Raw genomic sequence first — 20,751 nt, forward strand, 5'->3', positions numbered from 1 at the left:
TGACCTCCACAGCAGCCTGCCCCTAGAGTGGCCAGAAGTCCAGCTTTCAGACTCCATGTCCTCTGTCCGGCGCAGGGCCTGGACGTACACAGGGATGTACTTTTGAACAGCTCACTCTCAGATAGCAGCACTGTGCTGTCTGAGTGTGAGCTGCATGGAGAAAGTCACACTCTCTCCCACCCCTGCAGCTGACAGAAGTTGATTTTTACCTTCATTTTTTCAATCCCCGCTTCCTGTGGAGAGGGAGGGGGCATGGTCTAACCGGGTTGGGGTGTGGCTCAGCAGGACCTGGGGGCGGGGCTTTTAAGTCTGTCTTTTGAGGGTGGCCTGAATGGTCACCCTCCCTACCCCCGAACAGTGACCTCCACAGCACTCCGCTCCCTTAACAGTGTCATCCACAGCGCCCTGCCCCTTTAAAGCTGACCTACAGCAGTTAAGAAAAATGGCTGGGTTGTTATGGAAACCTGGTGTAAAACTGTGTGTATGTGGAGACTAAGGGCCTGCAAGCTTCTATTGGCTGATAAGGGTCATGTAACCAGGCTTCTATTGGCTAATGCATTTTTTGGGAATATCTCAGTCCTAGAGAGCTGAGACCCGGTCTAAAACCTTCCCGGACACCTGATGTACCTGTGTGCCAAATTTCATGATTGTAAATGCGCCGTTGCGGATTCCTTTAGCGGACATACACACATACTCAGCTTTATACACTGCCTGTCCAAAAAAAAAAGTCGCCACCTGGATTTAACTGAGCAAATAGTTATGAGTCTTCTATTGGATAATTACTGCATGGGTGATTATCTTTCAGCTGGGAACAAGTTTATTTAACCCCAACTGGTGCAATGAGTTGCTTCTCATTTCTTAAGCAACCATGTTGAAAGACACATCTCGTGGTCGTGGAAAAGATGTTAGTCTGTTTGAGAAGGGTCAAATCATTGGCATGCATCAAGCAGAAAAAACATCTAAGGAGATTGCAGAAGCTACTAAAATTGGGTTAGGAACTGTCCAACGCATTATTAAAAACTGGAAGGATAGTGGGGACCCATCGTATTCGAGGAAGAAATGTGATTGCCGATCACTTAAACATTTGGTGAAATCAAATCGAAGAAAAACAGTAGAACTCAGGGCTATGTTAATAGTGAAAGTAAGAGCGTTTTCACACGCACAATGCGAAGGGAACTCAAGGGATTGGAACTGAACAGCTGTGTAGCCGTAAGAAATCCACTAATCAGTGAGGCAAACCAGAATAAAAGTCTTCAATTTGCTAAGGAGCATAAAGATTGGACTCTGGAGCAATGGAAGAAGGTAATGTGGTCCGATGAGTCCAGATTTACCCTGTTCCAGAGTGATGGGCGCATCGGGGTAAGAAGAGAGGCAGATGAAGTGATGCACCCATCATGCCTAGTGCCTACTGTACAAGCCTGTGGGGGCAGTGCTATGATCTGGGTCTAGGTTCAGCAACTGTATGTGCTCCAAGAGTGAGGTCAGCTGACTACCTGAACATACTGAATGACCAGGTTATTCCATCAATGGATTTGTTCTTCCCTGATGGCACGGGCATATTTGATGGCACGGGCATATTCCAAGATGACAATGCCAAGATTCATCGGGCTCAAATTGTGTGAGTGTGGTTCAGGGAGCATGATACATCATTTTCACACATGGATTGGCCACCACAGAGTCCAGACCTTAACCCCATTGAGAATCTTTGGGATGTGCTGGAGAAGGCTTTGCGCAGCGGTCAGACTCTACCATCATCAATGCAAGATCTTTGGGAAAAATTAATGCAACACTGGATGGAAATAAATCTTCTGACATTGCAGAAGCTTATCGAAACAATGCCACAGCGAACGCGTGCCGTAATCAAAGCTAAAGGCGGTCCGACGAGTATGTGACTTTTTTTTTTTGGGGACAGGCAGTGTATATTAGATTAACGATATTTTTCTATGCCTTATTATGAGCAGCAGGCTGCAATGCTATCTTTCTCAGAACCGTACATAATACATGTTTGGTATCCCGATAACCAGTACAATACAGTTAAAGCATTTACTGTGATCCGCAAATGGTATAATTGAGTCTTTGCATCATTTTACTTCCCCATAAACAGACGTGTGTGTGTGTATGTGTGTAAATAAAAAAAAAAAAAAAATATATATATATATATATATATATAATATAATGTTATGTGGCTCCATCAGACTATTGCTTGCATGCAGTTCAGTTAACAAGTGTGAGTAACAGTAGTCCGATTTGATACGGACTGCTACTGCTGCCTTTTGGCTAAGATTAGCGGTTTCTTCACTATAGTCAATCATAGCTGGTGGCAGGAGGGAAAAGCCTGCACAATATAATATATCCTGGAACCAGTTCACTAAACGTATTTGTTTCAGCAAAGAAAAAAAGAAATTGATGTTAAAACTAAGGATCGTTCATGGGATTGGAAACTATAACCGACCCCACTAAAACAAAGAATTTTAAGCAATATGTCATTTTCTGGCAGTTTATTAGCTTTAACATACCCTTTAGTATAGTTTTGGTTGAACATGTTTGAGGCATGTTTTTTATGACTGGGCTACATAGTGATCTTGGCCACAACAGGAGTCCTTTTGTAGATCTAGAAATGAATGGGGTTGCAGCAACACTTGGAAGCTGCCGTGATCCCAGAATCGCAACAATCCTGGGGTCGTGGCAGCTAGCGAGTCTCACTGCGACTCCATTAATTTCTGTGGCTACACAGGGATCCTTGGTTGCACGACAGGTGTTGTGGCCAAGATCACCGTGTAGCCCCAGCCTACACCACTGTGAACGGATTTGAAAGGATTACCAACATACGTGTGCACACAGCCATATCGCACAAATCCATATGGTTTTGTATTTAACACACAATATCAGATTTCAGCACTGAATATAATAACCTATTTAATTCCTAAACAGTTTTCATTTTCTGCCCTGTTTATCCTGTGAACCATGGTTATGATACATTCACATTACAGCTGCTACAACTTGAATTAATAAATGACTAGTGTTTAAAGGGCATCTGTCAGCAGATTTGTACCTATGAAGCTTACTGGCTGGTTAAATGTGCACTTGGCAGCTGAAGGCCTCTGTGTTGGTCCCTTGTTCATATGTGCCTGCAATGCTGAAAAATGTTTTAATATATGCAGATGAGCCTTTGAGAGCAATGGGTGCGTTTCATTACTCCCAGAAGCTTTGCTGTCTCTGCAACTGCTGTACCCTCTGCACTTTGACTAGGCCAGACAGGCAAAGTGCGGACAGCGTAGCAGTTGCAGACAGATGCCCTTTAATATTCCCATATACTGCACTACTGCTACCATGATGGTCTCATGCTCTAAAAACTCAACAGATTCGATAAAATTAAAATTGTCAGTTGGCTTGAGATTTATTATGTTGGGTGGTCAAAGTTTGTAATATCAGCATATTCTCATCTTCAGTAGGGATGAGCGAGCTTTAAGTTTTCAAGTTCGGGTTTGGGTTGTGGCTAAATTCCGTTATGGATTCCGGAACATAACAGTATTCTATGACAGAATGCCAAACAAAAGCCTTTAAGAGTCATTACATTTTGCATTCCGACATAATAGAAGTCTATGGACAGCCTAACGGATTTGTCCAGTTTCCGTTATGCAGGAGTCCATAACTGAAATCAACCAGAACCTAAAAATGTTATTTTTTTATTTTTTTATTTTTTTTATTTCAGGGCCACTTTAAGTTCCCTGTCCGCCCCTGTTGATAGAAGGCTCTTTAAACCGAAAGGACAGTTACACTTTAAGCAATAAGTACTTGAGGTCCTAAGTGACACCTATGTTATCAAGCTCAGTAGATACTACATAGTTTTTTTGTTTTGTCGATCTCTTGCCACATTTGAAGTTTTGTTCACTTTTAGCTGTAAATCCGTTTTTAGCCACAGTTGGTAATTCTTTCTGTAATGCCTGTCTGACTAATCAAGGTCCATCTCTGTTTTATAGTCTAATTGAAGTGGTCTAGGTTTATCTTCAACTGTCACATTTGTTAGAACAGGGTTTCCCAACCAGTGTGCCTCCAGCTGTTGCAAAACTACAACTCCCAGCATGCCCGGACAGCCTTTGGCTGTGCGGGCATGCTGGGAGGTGTAGTTTTGCAACAGCTGGAGGCACACTGGTTGGGAAACACTGTGTTAGAAGAATCTCTTCAAAATCACTGATAACAGTGGGTTCCACTCCAGGGACCCCTAGTAGTAATCTGTGGGAAAACCCAGCAGCAAGTACTGTTTCCCTGCAGCGCCACCTCATGTGAAATGAGGCATTGCAAAGTGGCCGTTGAAAGGAATGGACATGGTGACTCTTAACAGTTACCGATTCTCGGCACTCCACTGCCGCTGTGACTAATGGCTTGGAGGTGCTGAATGAGTGGCTCCCTTCTGTTAACTAAAAGGGTATTTGAAAATGGGATTTCTAAACCAATCCACATCTTTTAATAGGCTTGTCTCCGGATAGGCTTTGGTAGCATAATACTAAGAGATTCCATTAATCAGCAGGATCTGACCTCTGTGCGGCATCCAGAGAAATCAGTCCGCACACAAAGTGGCAGAAATAAGTGATTTCATTCCTCCGACAGTTTAACTCTATGCTATGTGAAGGTGGATATCCTATTTTCCACCATGTTATTTTACCATTACAACTGCTTGAATAAGAATGTCCTTCTCCTGTCTGTCATATTTCAGAATGTCTTAATACTATTACCTTAGGCTGTAATAGTGCAGCCTTCCCTATATAGCTGTGTATACAGAGAGAGCTGTCAATCACTGATAGGACCGCCTCCTTGATGTCAAAGCCCAGAATGAGCAGGAATATAAATGAATGAATTAGAAGTTCTGAATCTTTTCCCATAAAGCTATATATCAATCTGCTCAGCTCGTCCTGCTCTATAACCTGCTGCCTGCAGCTCAGACACTGTGTTCATAGTGACAGGTTCCCTTTTAAGGCCACTTTCACATGGTCAGATTGCTCTTTAGACATCAGTCTGTTGCACAGAAACGCTCATCTTTGGTGTCGGCTGAACAGCAGGGTCACCGGATGGAGTGTTTGCTAGTTTATCAGCCAACAAACAAATCTTTTGCTGGCTAACAAGTGGACATAAATGATCTAACAACCGTTCATCATAGAGTTTGCATGCTAACAGTGATTAAGCTTAAATGCACGCCTGTCGTTTGTTATAGGAAGCAATTCCTGCCTAATGGGACACTAAGTGATCATCTTAAAGTACGGTAATTCACATACATGAAATCAACGAGGTCGTAGGAGTGTGGGTCGCCATCATCTGCTCATACCTTACTCACTTGTTTTCACTCATTAAACTTTGGCACCTTGTGTTGTGGCGTTTCATGTGATGACCCTGCCAGCTTGGTAACGTGTTTCTAGAAAACCCAAAAATGGGTCCAATTAATATGCTGCCTGCCTTCCTTTTTAACCATAGGGATTTATCATTTTTCAATTTCATGTTTACTTTTTCATGTGTCTTTTCCAATGGTGACGTGGATACAATGGGGAGGAGTTTATCACGCCCTGCATTTTTACACCACTCCCAAAGTGGGCGGGGAAGTGGGCGTGGTTATGCTGATGAGCTTCATTCCAAAATATGCTGATGCAGACTTGAGAAACTGACTTTCAATATTAGCCTCATGATAAATTCTCCCCAATATGCTTAAAAGATGGCAGAGGAGTTCTATTAGATGTGTACAACCGATCACATCTGGCTGCTCAGGCTGTTATGGTATGAAATATATTTTCTATACTGATAACTTCTAGAAGTATCTGTAAAGAACGTATGCAAATATACAAACATCCTTTTCTGTATCTATTATAGTTACAAAATGTGTGAGAAGTGTTTTCCGTTTTTTTTGTTGCAGTGCTGATATAACATGTCTAGGCCTTTTTACATAAGTTATTTTTATGATTTGAGTGAGTGACAGGGTTGGTGCTAATTTCCCGGTAAAGAAGTACAGTTTACTGCTCGAAGATCGTCTCTTTACATTAAAGTAGTATCTATTGAATTTTAACAAGTCAATGGTTGTTCTCTGACTTCTCCAGCATTATCGTTCCCCTTTCATGTGCTAATTTTTTTGTAGATGGAATGGGGTAAAAGTCCATCTTTATGGTCAAAACAATTGCGACATTGAATTAAACTGTAAATCTGTACTGTTAGACGTAACTTTTTATAGTTATCCATTTGTTAATCCTCTTGTATGTGAGTCTCGTTTGCTACTTCATTACTATAACCTTATCAATAACTTATTTTGCCTGAGACCTGTTGTGGAAAACCATTCAGGAAGAATAAGGTTTATTGCGGCTAGCCAGGAGCATTAACGGCTTCAATCGCACAAAGGAAAATGCTCAAAGGGGCAGAGGCCCACACTCGTCTTATACACATAACCACCCTAAACTTTACATACTTGTCTTCTCCTCATTGGATAGGTTAAACTCTCTCTACAACCCCATTGGACATCTCCATATATGGATAATGCGTGCTCGCTTCATGTTCTTCTTGGCCAACATCTGGTATTTATTACCAATGCTTGCTTTATCTAATCTAAAGCCCCTCACTAAAGTGAGCTATCCCCCACCTCGGGAATGTGTACACACACAAAATTTGGGAATGTATTGTCTGGTATAATCAGGCGGCATTATACTATATATTTCTCATTTTCTCCTTCAGACCGACCAGTGGTGCCCAGTCTTTGTTCTAAGAATACACCAGAATGAATACTGAGGTTATGATACAATAGGCATTTGTAGAAGGCAGTTTGGTTATTATGGTATCTGCTGAGGCACATCACAAAAATTCAATATGTTTTAACTTTTAATAGTGGATAAAGATAAAAATATGCAGGGACATTTATCAAAACTGCTGTTTTGATCTCCCTGCACTAGCGTTAAGTGCACTTAATTTATTCAGACCTCATTCACACAACTGTATTTTTGGTCCACATCTGATCTGCATTTTTTGATTAGTTGGGGCCGAAAATCCATATGTCTGTTCTGCAGGCCCTCAAAGGAGATGGCACATGTCCTATTCTTGCCTGTTTTACGGACAAAAATAGGCTTGGTTACAATGGGTCTGGGGGAAAAAAAAAAAACGAATGCAAGACTGACGCCCTGCTCCAGATACTGAATTCTACGCCAGCTACAGGCCGGCACAGACTACAGCTATTGCCGCTGCCACTTTCTGGCAAGAGTTGTACTATATCCGACAGGCAGCATAATGCCCCACCCTCTATGCTAAGCGCCACCCCTTTCCTTGCCCTTCAAGAAACTTTAGAATTCATTGATTATGGTGCACCTATGTTGTCATATTTAGCGACTTTTATACGCCATAGTAATGGCGTAAAAGGTTTAGTAATAGTCCCTGAATTTGTCTAATTTATGTACTGCAAATGTGTTTCTAACAGTCGCATTGTATAATGAATTTGTTTTTTTTACTTTTAGGCCAGTCTCCTACTCGGTGCCGGCGGGTAAAGAACAAGAAAATTGAAACTTCCATGTGAAATTATCAGAAATGTTCACAATGGAATAATCAGGAGGATGTTATCGGATGTTCAGGTATAACGTTTGAAAATAAAAATTATTGAAATTGTACGTTCTGTCTCATAGGTCTGTCCGAAAAACTCATCACTTCTCTGTGTGTGTGTGTATATATAGTTTATATAAATAGTAATGAGACTGTTGCAAGTGTGTGTGTGTGTGTGTGTGTATTTCTAATTATGTGTGTAAAACATATTGTAGCTCTGCTCACCACCATATTAAAAAAAAATATTGGTTACCGTGTGTTGGAGGACCTCACAGCAGCTGATGGCAGTAGAGCTGAGGATTAAGCATGTTGAAATTCAACTACCTATTGCTTTTGTTAGCTTGGCGTCATCAATGAAGTTTGGTAGTGGCTTTCTCAGCTTATCCCGTTAGCTAAATATAAATGCTCGGCCAAGCATGCATATGTATGCAAGGACGGGGAGGGACAATTATTTAGCCAACATGTATTTTGTGTGTGGCCAGCTTTAGTCAGCGACTGCCCCCCCCAATTAGATGTGCCAACTTTCTGATTCCACCACTGGTTGGATGATTGCATGTCCTTATCAGAGGGACAGTGAGCAGCTCAGGGCAATTAGCAGCTGCTAATCCAGGGATCAGCAAACTTTGGCACTCCAGATGTTGTGAAACTACAACTCCCAGCATGTTAATTTCACTTCTCTGGGAGTTCAGAGAACAGCCAAGCAAGTGTGCATGATGGGAGATGTAGTTTCACAACACCTGGAGTGCCAGAACTTGTTGACCCCTGTGCTAATCTATCAGACCTTTAAAGCTCTAAAATTGCTTTTTGAATGGTTGAGTTTAGGGGATGAGTGTTGTTTTTTTTTTTAACAGATAATTTCTAACTTTAAAAAACATTTTTTTCCCAATAAACATTTGTATAAAGTCACCATCCCTATTATAGAACAATAGCAGTGTAAAATAAATAAAATGTATTTGTGTTCCTAGATCTGCGGTTGGTGGACAAGAATCTGTTGCTAACTGTCTCAGTTTAAATTAATTTGTGGATGGATCATATCCGGTGGTCTGCACCAGTAAGTGGCCCCTTTTTTTTTTTTTTTTTCCTTCATTTGAAGCAAAGGTCTGCTTCTCATGATTTGCAAGATTCTTGCAACTATGGTTTAACAGACAAGCATCTTGAAAACATGTGGAATATTAATCAATCTGCACCAAAATTACATCTAAATTAGATTGCTTATTTACTTACCAACGTCTGTAGTGCAATATGATAGTAGTGAATACTCACAGGGTACACAGGCTCTAAGAAGAACCTCTGAGGAACTGCAAATTTTATCTTAGTTGAGCTCTTTAGTGATTCATAGTATATGGAAGTTTTTTATTTCAGTTTTTACAATTGAGTTAGGCTACTTTCACACTCGCGTTTTGGCTTTCCGTTTGTGAGATCTGTCATGGGCTCACACGAGGTCCAAAACTGATCAGTTTTGCCCTAATGCATTCTGAATGGAAAAAGATCCGCTCAGAATGCATCAGTTTGCCTCTGATCAGTCTTCATTCCACTCTGGAGGCGGACACCAAAACGCTGCCTGCAGCGTTTTGCTATACGCTTGATGAAACTCAGACACAATCTGGCACAATCGAAAACGGATCAGTCTCCCATTGACTTTCAATTGAGTTCATGATGGATCCATCTTGGCTATGTTACATAATACAAACAGATCAGATGCATGCGGTTGTATTATTGTAATGGATCCGTTCTTGCAGATCCTTGACTGATCTGCCTAAAACGAGAGTGTGAAAGTAGCCTAAAAAGCTGTTACTAAAAGTTAAAAAAAAAGTTACTCTTACTGGCATGTGTTGTATTCCCCAACACGGCATATAAGCACCACAGTGTTAAATAATAATACTAAGATGTATTATAAGTTATTTACAGCAACTTTTCTGTTCTATAGTCATGAGAAAAACAAAGTTCACTCTGAAATCTATAATTTTATGATCCAGGATTTAGTAAAAAAAAAAAAAAAAAAAAAAAAAGGTTCTTAGAAAGTCTTAGAATTTAGGGAAAGTCGACCTCAGATGAAGTACACCCCATGAACCTGTAGCTTGTAGAACCACAGCGATAACTTGTTTTTTGTAATTGCTGTGATAAATCGAGTCTTTCAGGATGGAGTAATAGGGAGTACAGTGTTCTATTACAGTACTTATTCATTCCAGGACTCTAACTGTTCTCCTGTATACACATGTTTGGTATTTAAGAGTCTACCTTTTGTTTTTACAGACAACTGGTATTACCTGAATGAAACATGAAAATGCTAATGGCTGAAGATTGATCTGGTCTTGAATACATTTGTGTCCTTAAATGAAAAGTTCTATAAGCAACAGATATTTTTGCAAATGTTATTTGAAAAACTTCTATAGCCAAACTGAAATTTGGTAGTTTAATCTTTCTGTGGTTTGTATGGAAAAGATTAGCAAAAATCAATTGATCTGATTTCACCCTGTAACATGAGGGATGATTTTCATGTTGAAAAAGTTTTAATTGTAGTAAAATTGTTTGATTAAATGTTTGTATTATCCAACAATGGAAATTCTAAATAAAAATATAAAGTATGGTCTTATTGAAAATCTATGTGTGGAGGTGGGGGAGTCACTTCTGAGGACTTTTCTTAGGCTGCAATTGAGGTAGCCATGATCTTGGTCTTGTTTTAAAGTTGACAATCCAAGCTTTAAAACAAGACTGTTGTGCTATCTGCCATAAAACTGAAAATACATCCATTAGAAAACTGTCTCAGTAAGAGCCACGTACACTTGCAGCTTTCACTCTAAACCTAATTTCTTCCCTGAAGAATTAAAAGTTAAAGCAGCCCTACCACTGCTTCATCTGGCTTTGATCTTAGCCAGCATTGACAGCATGGAGGAGGCAGGGTCAGTGAAGGCTGCAGAGAAAAAAGCAGACATCCTTTCCCTGTGTAATTGTACCTTACCCCAGGGGGAGGATGACATATTTTCCTGAAAATATAATGAGTGCATGCTTATCTAGTCACCCTTCTGAGCCTAGAGACCATTTATTGATGCTACAATGCAGACTTTTCCAGCCACTGGAGGATGGCATCAAACCAAGCACTTGTACCCCACATACACATCAATAAGGTTTCCATTTTACACTGTCCCTATCCTGTCCATACCCAATGTTTTCTATAAAATAAGCAGTCTGCTTCTGTAGTTGATACCTGTTGTATGCTGCAGTAATGGCGAGAATATTTAATACTAGAGAGGAATATCTAATATACACTGTGTGGACAAAAGCATTGGGAACCTGCAGGAGCTTTCATGACGGCCTATTCGAAATCCTTCATCGTTAATAGGTAGTGGGCCTGGCTTTACAGCTGAAACAGCTTCCACTGTTCTGGGAAGGTTTTCTACATGAATTTGGAGTGTGTCTGTGGGAATTTTTGACAAGAGTGCCTGGCTTGCAATCTTTGTTCTAGATCATGGGGTTAAGGTCAAAGCTGTGTGCAGGCCAATCAAGTTCTTCCACACCAAACTCGCCTAACATGCCTTTATAGACCTTGCTTTGTGCACAGGGGCGCAGTCATGCTGGAACAGGAAATTTCCTTCCCCAAACTGTTTAAAAAAAGCTTGAAGCCTATAATTGTCCAATATGTCTTGGTATGTTGAAGCATTAAGATTTCCGTTCACTGGAACTTATAGGCCTAGCCCAGGCATAGACCAAAGTTTACTGTTGGCAAAATGGAGGTAATGTTATCCTCACATTCTTCCATCAGACTGCCAGATAGAGAAGTGTGACTCCACAGAACATGTTTCCACAGCTCCAATTCCACCTCATTTGGATTTTTTTTTCCAGCTTCCCACTGCATAGTATGCAATATTAAATAGTGCCAATAGGAAGTACAACTCGTCCTACAAAAAAAATAGCTCTCATACATCTATCTGAATGAAAAAAGTTATCCATCTGTGAAAGGATGTCCCCAGTCACAGTCCTGGAGATAAATAGATGATGGGATAGATCTCTGTACTGACCCCTGATATATTTATACATAGTAATTAGATCTCCCCTCAGTCGTCTTTTTTCTAAAGTGAATAACCCTAATTTTGATAATCGTTCAGGGTACTGTAGTTGCCCCATTCCAGTTATTACTTTAGTTTCCCTCCTCTGGACTCTCTCCAGCTCTGCTATGTCTGCCTTGTTCACAGGAGCCCAGAACTGTACACAGTACTCCATGTGTGGTCTGACTAGCGATTTGTAAAGTGTAATAATACTTTATCTCATCTAAAGAGATGCTGCTGCTCTTCTCACATGTTATTTGAATGTGAGTTTGCACCTGTCCCCATAAATACTGAAAAAGCGTACAACTCCACAAATGATAGAATAGGTTAGTATTAGGAGTATTGCATTTAGGAAAGAGAAGGTGCAATCAGGAGACACTTTACTTTTAATATATGGCATCACATAGGCCCTATGAAATATCATTAAAGGGGTTCTGCACTTTGTTTAAACGGATGATCTATCTTCTGGATAGATCATCAGCATCTGATCAGCGAGGGTCCGACACCCGGGACCCCCGCCAATCAGCTGTTTTAAGAAGGTCGCCGCGCTCCAGCAGCGCCGCAGCCTTCTCACTGTTTACCGCAGGCCCAGTGACGTCACGACTTTTATCAACTGGCCTGGGCGGGGCTAAGCTCCATTCCCTTGAATGGAGCTTAGCCCCGCCCAGGCCAGTTGATAAGTCGTGATGTCACTGGACCTGCGGTAAACGGTGAGAAGGCTGCGGCGCTGCTGGAGCGCGGCGACCTTAAACAGCTGATTGGTGGGGGTCCCGGGTGTCGGACCCTCTCTGATCAGATGCTGATGATCTATCCAGAAGATGGATCATCAGTTTAAACAAAGTGCAAAACCCCTTTAAGGCCATTTCTGTTTAACTGCTGACCAGGGAATGTTTGTGTATTTTTAGTGTAGCCTCCAATAGCGTTTTGACTTCAAGATCTGGAAAGTCTTTAATCCATTTTTGGGTTCCGTATCTACTACCTCCCAATCTATCAATGGTCTAAGAAATCTCTAAATAATACTAGTGGAAGATATTTGGGTTCTGGCTCCTTTTAATAAATATGTTTAAACAGTTCTCCGGAATATTGATTTTACAGCTTAGAACAAAACTACGGCCTTGTAAATATACAAATTGGTTATGGTTAAATTCCGGATATTTCTGTGAGGCCTCTGTAAAATAAATAACTGAATAGTTTGAGTCTAACATGTCAAAGATCCAGATATAGCCTTGTGATGCCTAAAGTGTTATATATCCTAGACTGTCTGCCTCCCAGGAATCCCGGATGACCCAAAAAAGGCTGGAATGAAGTCTGTGTGCCATCCAATTTACTAAATTTCCTCACTTTATGCCAGACCTGTATTGTGTTCCATAGAACAGAAAAATCTCTTATGTAGGTAGTGCTGCTGATGGGAGATGTAATAATGCCAAGAGGGAGACATGAGGTAAGAATTGTTTCTCCGTTTCTATGTTGACAAAGTGTGTTTTGACCTCGTATCCAATCCAGCACATATCTAAAATTAGCAGCCAGGTTATACAGTGAAATATCGGCAAAATTGAGGACCCCCTAATATACAAGGTTGTTGTAATTCATATAAGCTGATATGACTTTTCCAAATAGTACCCCAGATGAAATGTCTAAAGCAGGGCTGGCCAACCTGTGGCTCTCCAGCTGTTGTAAAACTACAACTCCCACCATGCTTTGCTGTGGGCATGCTGGGAGTTGTAGTTTTGCAACAGCTGGAGAGCCTCAGGTTGGCCATCCCTGGTCTAAAGGTTCTTTGAAGAAGTTTGATATCTGAAGACTGAATCAATAGGGGTAGGGTTTGGATTAAATACAGTATAGCAATTTAGGAAAGGCCACCATTTTAAGATTGTCATCAGTCAGAAAAAGACAATTTTAAATGTTGCCATGACTGAATTATGGAATTGACTGAAGTTATAAGAGGGCAGTAGTTCAGCCTGTGTGTATATATATATATATATATATATATATATACCGTGTTGGAGGCCAATTTAACGCCCAAATATGTAATGGATTTGGAATGCCATTTAAATGGGAAAGAGGTGCCCAAATGGTTTTTGGCCGTACGAAAAATAGGAAAGTGCTTTTGATTTATGAAAATTGACTTTAAATCCAGATATAGAGCCAAAAGATGCTATGACTGACATTATCTCTGGTATAGCCCGACAGGGATTTGAAATAAATAGTAATATATCGTCTGCGAAAGCTTGCACTTTAGTCTCGATTGATCCTATGAAAATTCCAGAGAATGAGAGAAGAGTCTGCAAGACTCTAAGTAGAGCGTCTAATGCAAAGTTAAATGATAGTGGGGATAGTGGACAACCTTGCCTTGTTCCTCTGCTCACTTCAAAAGCAGTGGAACAAACTGAGTTGACCCATACAGTAGAACAAGGATTGTGGCATATCATCTAGACAGCTGTACAAAACAGTGGACCAAAATGTAACCGGAGAAGATCCTGAAGATATTGCCAGGATACCCGATCTAAGGCCTTGTCTGCATCAAGGCTAACCAACCCTATTTTGCTTATGTGCTCTTCTACATGATATTGCCCCAATGGCTGTTCAACTATTATAGGCGATAGATCTGCCTAAAACCTGTCTGTGAAGGATGCATAATATCTGAGAGGGTTGTTTGACGTCTATTTGCTAATATTTTAGTAAATATTTTGAAGTCTGAATTTAAAAGCGAGACAAGGACTTCTGGTTCCGGCGCGCGCATGTAGAGACACGAGCGGGAGAAGCTCCAGACCCTTCAGCCCGAAATCCAGGGAGACTGCACGCCCAAGCGCACCCCAGCTACCCCGGCACTCACCCTTACTGCTGGGGATCCTCGCATGGAAAAGTTTCTCCTGCGGTGCGGCTCCCGAACACCTATCCCTGTGCCCTTACAAAAAGCGGAGACGAGACCTCGATACAAGACGGTGGCCGTGTTGGATAGGGCCAGCCGGCTCACAAGTTCAGCCCCTCAACCCCCACAACGCCATGCAGAGTTAGAAGCAGCCGACCAGACAGAGGATGACTGCTCCTCGTCTGCTGACCTGAACCTCCGGATCTCCTGCAAAAACATGGCGATCGAGGTTGCTAAACTATTAGCGTCAGACATAAAGTCGACGGTAGAAGCCACAAAATCCTCTGCATTTCAGCAACTACAGTCTGAAGATCAACACACGGCCCAGATACTGTATCTGATTTGGAGCAGAGAGTGATATGGTGGAGGAGGAAATGGAAAAGGCTCACTCACAAATCAGGGACATACTGCAGGCCAATCAGTCTCTGAGAGAAAAGGTTGATGACCTGGAAAACCGCTCCAGGAGGAACAGCCTGCGAATCGTGGGATTGTATGAATCAGTTTCATCAAGCCAACTGACTCAGCTATGCGCTCAAGACATACCACAAGCATTGGGCCTGCAGGGCAAATTCACTGTTGAGAGAGCACTGGTTGGGGCCACCTGCCCAGCACACCCAACCGATAGGTCCCTCCAGGCCTCGGTCTGTTATTGTGAAATTTCTGAATTACCCAGTAAAAGAACCCATCCTGAATAAATATAAGAAAATCACTCAGCCGCTGCTGGTAAACAACAATAAGCTGCTGCTATTCAGCAACTACTCTGCTGACGTCACGAGACGTAGGAGAGCATTCTCGACCATCTGCCCCTTTTTTGTCCAGGAAAAGACACGATTTGCCCTTGATATATCCTGCCACACTACGAGTCTTCAGCCCTGATGGCACAGTTGAGACTTTTCTTACTCCCAAAGAGGCAGCAGAGGCACTGGATCTAGATGGCGACTCTCCAGCAACTCAAGCATTTCCACCGGGACGGGCTCCTTTTATCGGGAGAGAGAGACGAGACAAGATGGCGGGACGTCGCAGACCCCCAAGGCATCATAGCTACGAGGACTATGTGACACAGACGAGACCCCCGAACGAAGGGTCGGAAGGGGACTGAATAGATCTGCGTACGGAGGGCTTACGTGAGAGGTTCAGGGGCATACTATAGCCTTGATATTTTCTATCCTAGGGGTGGCTTGAGGGGATACCTTGTTTAATGTAGTAAACTTACAGGGAAGAAAAAGGTAAAGGGGAAAAAAAAGGGGGTGAAGGGATCTTTAATTTTAGCACAAACTTATAGGGCAAAGGAGGTAACGGAGTAGAAGGTTGATTTGTAAAAATTCCGCCAGATGAGTTGCACTGACGATTACACTCATCATTGCGCGAAAAAAGTGAAGTCCAGAGAAGAGAATTCTTCACTATGTTCAAAATGTTGGTGTTTTAGTTTCATTACGGGGAAGAGGGTAAGGCAAGGAAATTATATAATGCTACTTTTCTCACATCTAGGAGGGATGCTTAGTCTAGAGGTTTTAGCTAAATTATACCACAGTGTTCAGGGGATGCTCCCTGGAGAGAGCCACATGGTAAAACCACCATGAAAATTGCCACATGGAATGTAAAGGGATTGCGCTCCCAATATAAGCGCACAAATGTATTGAGACACTTGCAAAAGCTTAGAATCAATGTTGCTCTCCTCCAGGAAACTCACCTAGAGGAGCAAGACTTCTGGAGACTCCGCAAATTATGGGTAGGACAGGTTTTTGGTTCATCCTCCTAAGGGAGAAAGGCGGGAGTACTTATTCTACATAAACATTTAAGGGCAGAGGTGAGATCCATGGTCTCAGATAAGGAAGGTAGGTTGATGAAAATAGTGTTAGATACACCGTCGGGGACCCTCACTATACAGTCGTGGCCAAAAGTTTTGAGAATTACATAAATATTGGAAAAGTTGCTGCTTAAGTTTTTATAATAGCAATTTGCATATACTCCAGAATGTTATGAAGAGTGATCAGATGAATTGCATAGTCCTTCTTTGCCATGAAAATTAACTTAATCCCCCCCAAAAACTTTCCACTGCATTTCATTGCTGTCATTAAAGGACCTGCTGAGATCATTTCAGTTATCGTCTTGTTAACTCAGGTGAGAATGTTGACGAGCACAAGGCTGGAGATCATTATGTCAGGCTGATTGGGTTAAAATGGCAGACTTGACCTGTTAAAAGGAGGGTGATGATTGAAATCATTATTCTTCCATTGTTAACCATGGTGACCTGCAAAGAAACGCGTGCAGCCATCATTGTGTTGCATAAAAATGGCTTCACAGGCAAGGTTATTGTGGCTACTAAGATTGCACCTCAATCAACAATTTATAGGATCATCAAGAACTTCAAGGAAAGAGGTTCAATTCTTGTTAAGAAGGCTTCAGGGCGTCCAAGAAAGTCCAGCAAGCACAAGGATCGTCTCCTAAAGAGGCATCAGCTGCACGATCTGAGTGCCACCAGTGCAGAGCTTGCTCAGGAATGGCAGCAGGCAGGTGTGAGCGCATCTGCACGCACAGTGAGGCGAAGACTTTTGGAAGATGGCCTGGTGTCAAGAAGGGCAGCAAAGAAGCCACTTCTCTCCAAAAAAAAAAAAAAAACATCAGAGACAGATTGATCTTTTGCAGAAAATATGGTGAATGGACTGCTGAGGACTGGGGCAAAGTCATATTCTCCGATGAAGCCTCTTTCCGATTGTTTGGGCATCAGGAAAAAGGCTTGTCCGGAGAAGAAAAGGTGAGCGCTACCATCAGTCCTGTGTGATGCCAATAGTAAAGCATCCTGAGACCATTCATGTGTGAGGTTGCTTCTCATCCAAGGGAGTAGGCTCACACAATTTTGCCCAAAAACAAAGCCATGAATAAAGAATGGTACCAAAACACCCTCCAACAGGAACTTCTTCCAACAATCCAACAACAGTTTGGTGAAGAACAATTTGCCAGCACGATGGAGCACCGTGCCATAAGGCAAAACTAAGTGGCTCGGGGACCAAAAGTTTACATTTTGGGTCCATGGCCTGGAAACTCCCCAGATCTTAATCCCATTGAGAACTTGTGGTCAATCCTCAAGAGGCGGGTGGACAAACAAAAGCCCACTAATTCTGAAAAACTCCAAGAAGTGATTATGAATAGGATGGGTTGCTATCAGTCAGGAATTGGCCCAGAAGTTGATTGAGAGCATGCCCAGTCGAATTGCAGAGGTCCTGAAAAAGAAGGGCCAACACTGCAAATACTGACTCTTTGCATAAATGTCATGTAATTGTCGATAAAAGCCTTTGAAACGTATGAAGTGCGTGTAATTATATTTCACTACATCACAGAAACAACTGAAACAAAGATCTAAAAGCAGTTTAGCAGCAAACTTTCTGAAAACTAATATTTGTGTCATTCTCAAAACTTTTGGCCACGACTGTATACAACATCTATGCACCCAACACGGCTCAATTTAACTTCTACCACAATCTAGAGATGAGTTTACTACAAGAAGAGTAGGGTAACTTATTAGTAGCGGGAGATTGTAACAGGGTCCCGGATGACCGAGAACACAGACGCCAACAAAACCCCAAAGCGTATCTGAATCCAAAATGACCCCATACCCTCACACCTTTCCTGTGACACAACTGGTCTGACTGATGTGTGGAGGCACCACCACCCAGCGGATATGGAATTCACACATTTTGCGCACGCCCAATCTTCGTGGTCCAGATAGGATTACTTCATGGTCTCCCCTGACCTCCTTCGAAAGGTTCGGCATATAACAATTTCAGACCTGGTCATATCGGACCATGCCCCGGTTATAATGGAGATGAGGGAGGAGGGCCCAAAAGGTTCAGATTATATATGGAGAATGCCTCATCATTTGCTTAGAGATGATGATTTCGCAGACATAATGCGAGGTTGGGGGTGGGAGTTCTCTCAAGAAAATGAATCTTACAAACATACACCAAAATATTCTGGGATATGGCAAAGGCGTTGGTGAGAGGGCGGATTTTAGCTTACACGATGGGGAAAAAGAAGGATGCAGTAATTAAATACAAAGAAGCGGTTAAGACATTAAGGGAAGCCTACATAAATTTTATTCAGGATCCCTTGGACACACACAAGGTGCATTGGGTGACGGCAAAACACAATTTTGATTTCTATTTAGAAAGTAAAGCAAAATGGTATGGGGCCCATAAACAGGCAGATCTGTTTAGACACGGTAATAAGGCGGGCAAACTTTTGGCCAATCTTTCTAGACCATATAAAAAACCAACCCACCTCCAGCCACTAAAAGATGACAAGAGTGTACTCTGCACCCAACCCAAAGACATCGTAGAAATCCTGGGAAACTATTTTAGATCCCTCTATGCTCAAGATCCCTATGAAACAGAGAAGGCCAGAGACCTTTTGAGCAAAGTAGGCCTACCGACTGTGACGCAATGTCACATCCCCGTCCGGATCTTATTCATAAAAATGTTTTAGGAGTAGAATCTGGTTGACTGTCAGTTTAAAAAAATAAACCGCTTCAAGCCATATATGGCCTTTCCGGTAGCCCTTTGTAGACCACAGACTCTAATCACCCCCTGCTGAGATCACCTCACACCTCGGACAGCTTCAAAGGACAAACACCAGACCATGCGTCTCCTGGCCACTTTGAAACCACGAAAGTTAAACACATGCTAGTGCCCCCTTCCTTGCAGCCTGGTCAATTTACACATCAGAAGCAGAGAGAGCTAGGAGGGGGGAGCGCTTAAGGAGAGACATGTGAACCGTGCTATGAGAACCCCAAAAGGCATATTTGGGCTATATGGAATTATGACACAAAAATGTAGTTACTCTCAAAATGCACCTCTCACCCAGAGGAATCGGGAGAGTCCAAATTTGGCGGCTCTGGTGTTAGCTTGTAGCGTGGTACCGGGGCTGATCTGTGAGTGGTCCGAACCCCTATCCCTACAATTATAGTCGTTCACTGACGAACGTGGTGGCAGCAGATAATTAGGGGGGGTCCAGGATTGACTGTTTGGGTAATTCTGTATCTCCCTCCTGTCACGGTCCACCCTCGGTTGGGCTTTTCTCCCCAGTCTGATTTAAACGGGGGTGGTCGTGACGCCGGCCATTACACCGGAATCATTAGACTTGGTAAATAGAGAGATAAGGGAAGAAGGAGTAAGAGACACCATCAAAAGCCTCTCGGATGGCAAGGCGCTGGGCCCGGATGGGTTCCCGGCGGAATTTTACAAGAGACTGCAGGGGGAAATAGCTCCTACACTGACATCCTTGTTTAACTCTATTCTACAGGGCAATGGTCTACCTCCCTCAGGAAAAATGGCCTATATAAAAGTACTCCCAAAGCAAGGAAAAGATCTATCTCAGCCGGGTTCATATAGACCAATTTCCCTCATAAATCAGGACAATAAATTGCCATCCCAACTCCTAGCCAATAAACTAGCTGAGGTAATGCCCGACCTCATAGGTTCCCACCAAGTGGGCTTTCTGAAGGGTCGCTCGGCAGTCTCGAACATCAGAAGAGTATTGGCGGCTTTAGATGTGCTCAAGGCAGGAAAGCACATAGACAGCCCGGCTTTTCTGGCAGTAGATGCTAAAAAAGCCTTTGATAATGTCAATTGGGCCTGGTTAGATGAGGTCTTGGACACCATGGGCATTACAGGAAACTTCAGAAATTACCTTAAAGCGATCTATGACGAACCCTTTGCGCAGGTTTACAGTAAAAACCAAAAAATCAATACCATAAGTATCTCACATGGAATCATCCATACAACTCCTATTACACAAAAAAAGCTAGCACGCAAGGAAATATTATAAACTTTAATACTTTATTGAAAATTCACATAAAAATATAGCATAATTAATTATAAAATACATAAAGCAACGGACATGAGAAAACTGGAGTGTGACAATAAGGGTCCATTCACACATCCGTGTGTGTTTTGCGGATCCGCAAAACACGGACAGCGGCAATGTGCGTTCCGCATTGCGGACAAGAATAGGACATGTTCTATTTTTTTCAGGATCGGAAGTGCGGGTCCGCAATTCCGGATCGGGCCGCATGTCGTGCAGCCCCATAGAAATGTATGGGTCCGCAATTCCGTTCCACAAAATGCGGAATGGAATTGCGGATGTGTGAATGGACCCTAATAATGAGCTCCAGACATCAAAGTACTAGTATAATAACAACAAGTAGCAGCATAATCACATAAGGCTCAATGTGGCATCCATGCGTCCATGTAATGCAGTTCACCGCTCAACACTGGGGCATGAGGG

General features: G+C 42.3%; 1 protein-coding gene across 2 annotated transcripts in view; it reads left to right on the forward strand.

Annotated features, from left to right (window-relative positions):
* The window catches only part of LOC122930938 (paraspeckle component 1-like), a 121,708-nt gene extending 111,565 nt beyond the window's left edge, over window positions 1-10,143 (forward strand). For both annotated transcript variants that reach the window (XR_006388192.1, XR_006388193.1), the window contains 3 exons: window positions 7,476-7,589; window positions 8,523-8,608; window positions 9,811-10,143. The gene's annotated coding sequence lies outside the window, so the exon portion shown is untranslated. The remainder of the gene's footprint in view (window positions 1-7,475; window positions 7,590-8,522; window positions 8,609-9,810) is intronic.
* The last annotated feature ends 10,608 nt before the right edge of the window (window positions 10,144-20,751 follow it).

Source organism: Bufo gargarizans, chromosome 3 (genome assembly GCF_014858855.1).
Source record: "Bufo gargarizans isolate SCDJY-AF-19 chromosome 3, ASM1485885v1, whole genome shotgun sequence".
In the NCBI taxonomy this organism is placed as follows: domain Eukaryota; kingdom Metazoa; phylum Chordata; class Amphibia; order Anura; family Bufonidae; genus Bufo; species Bufo gargarizans.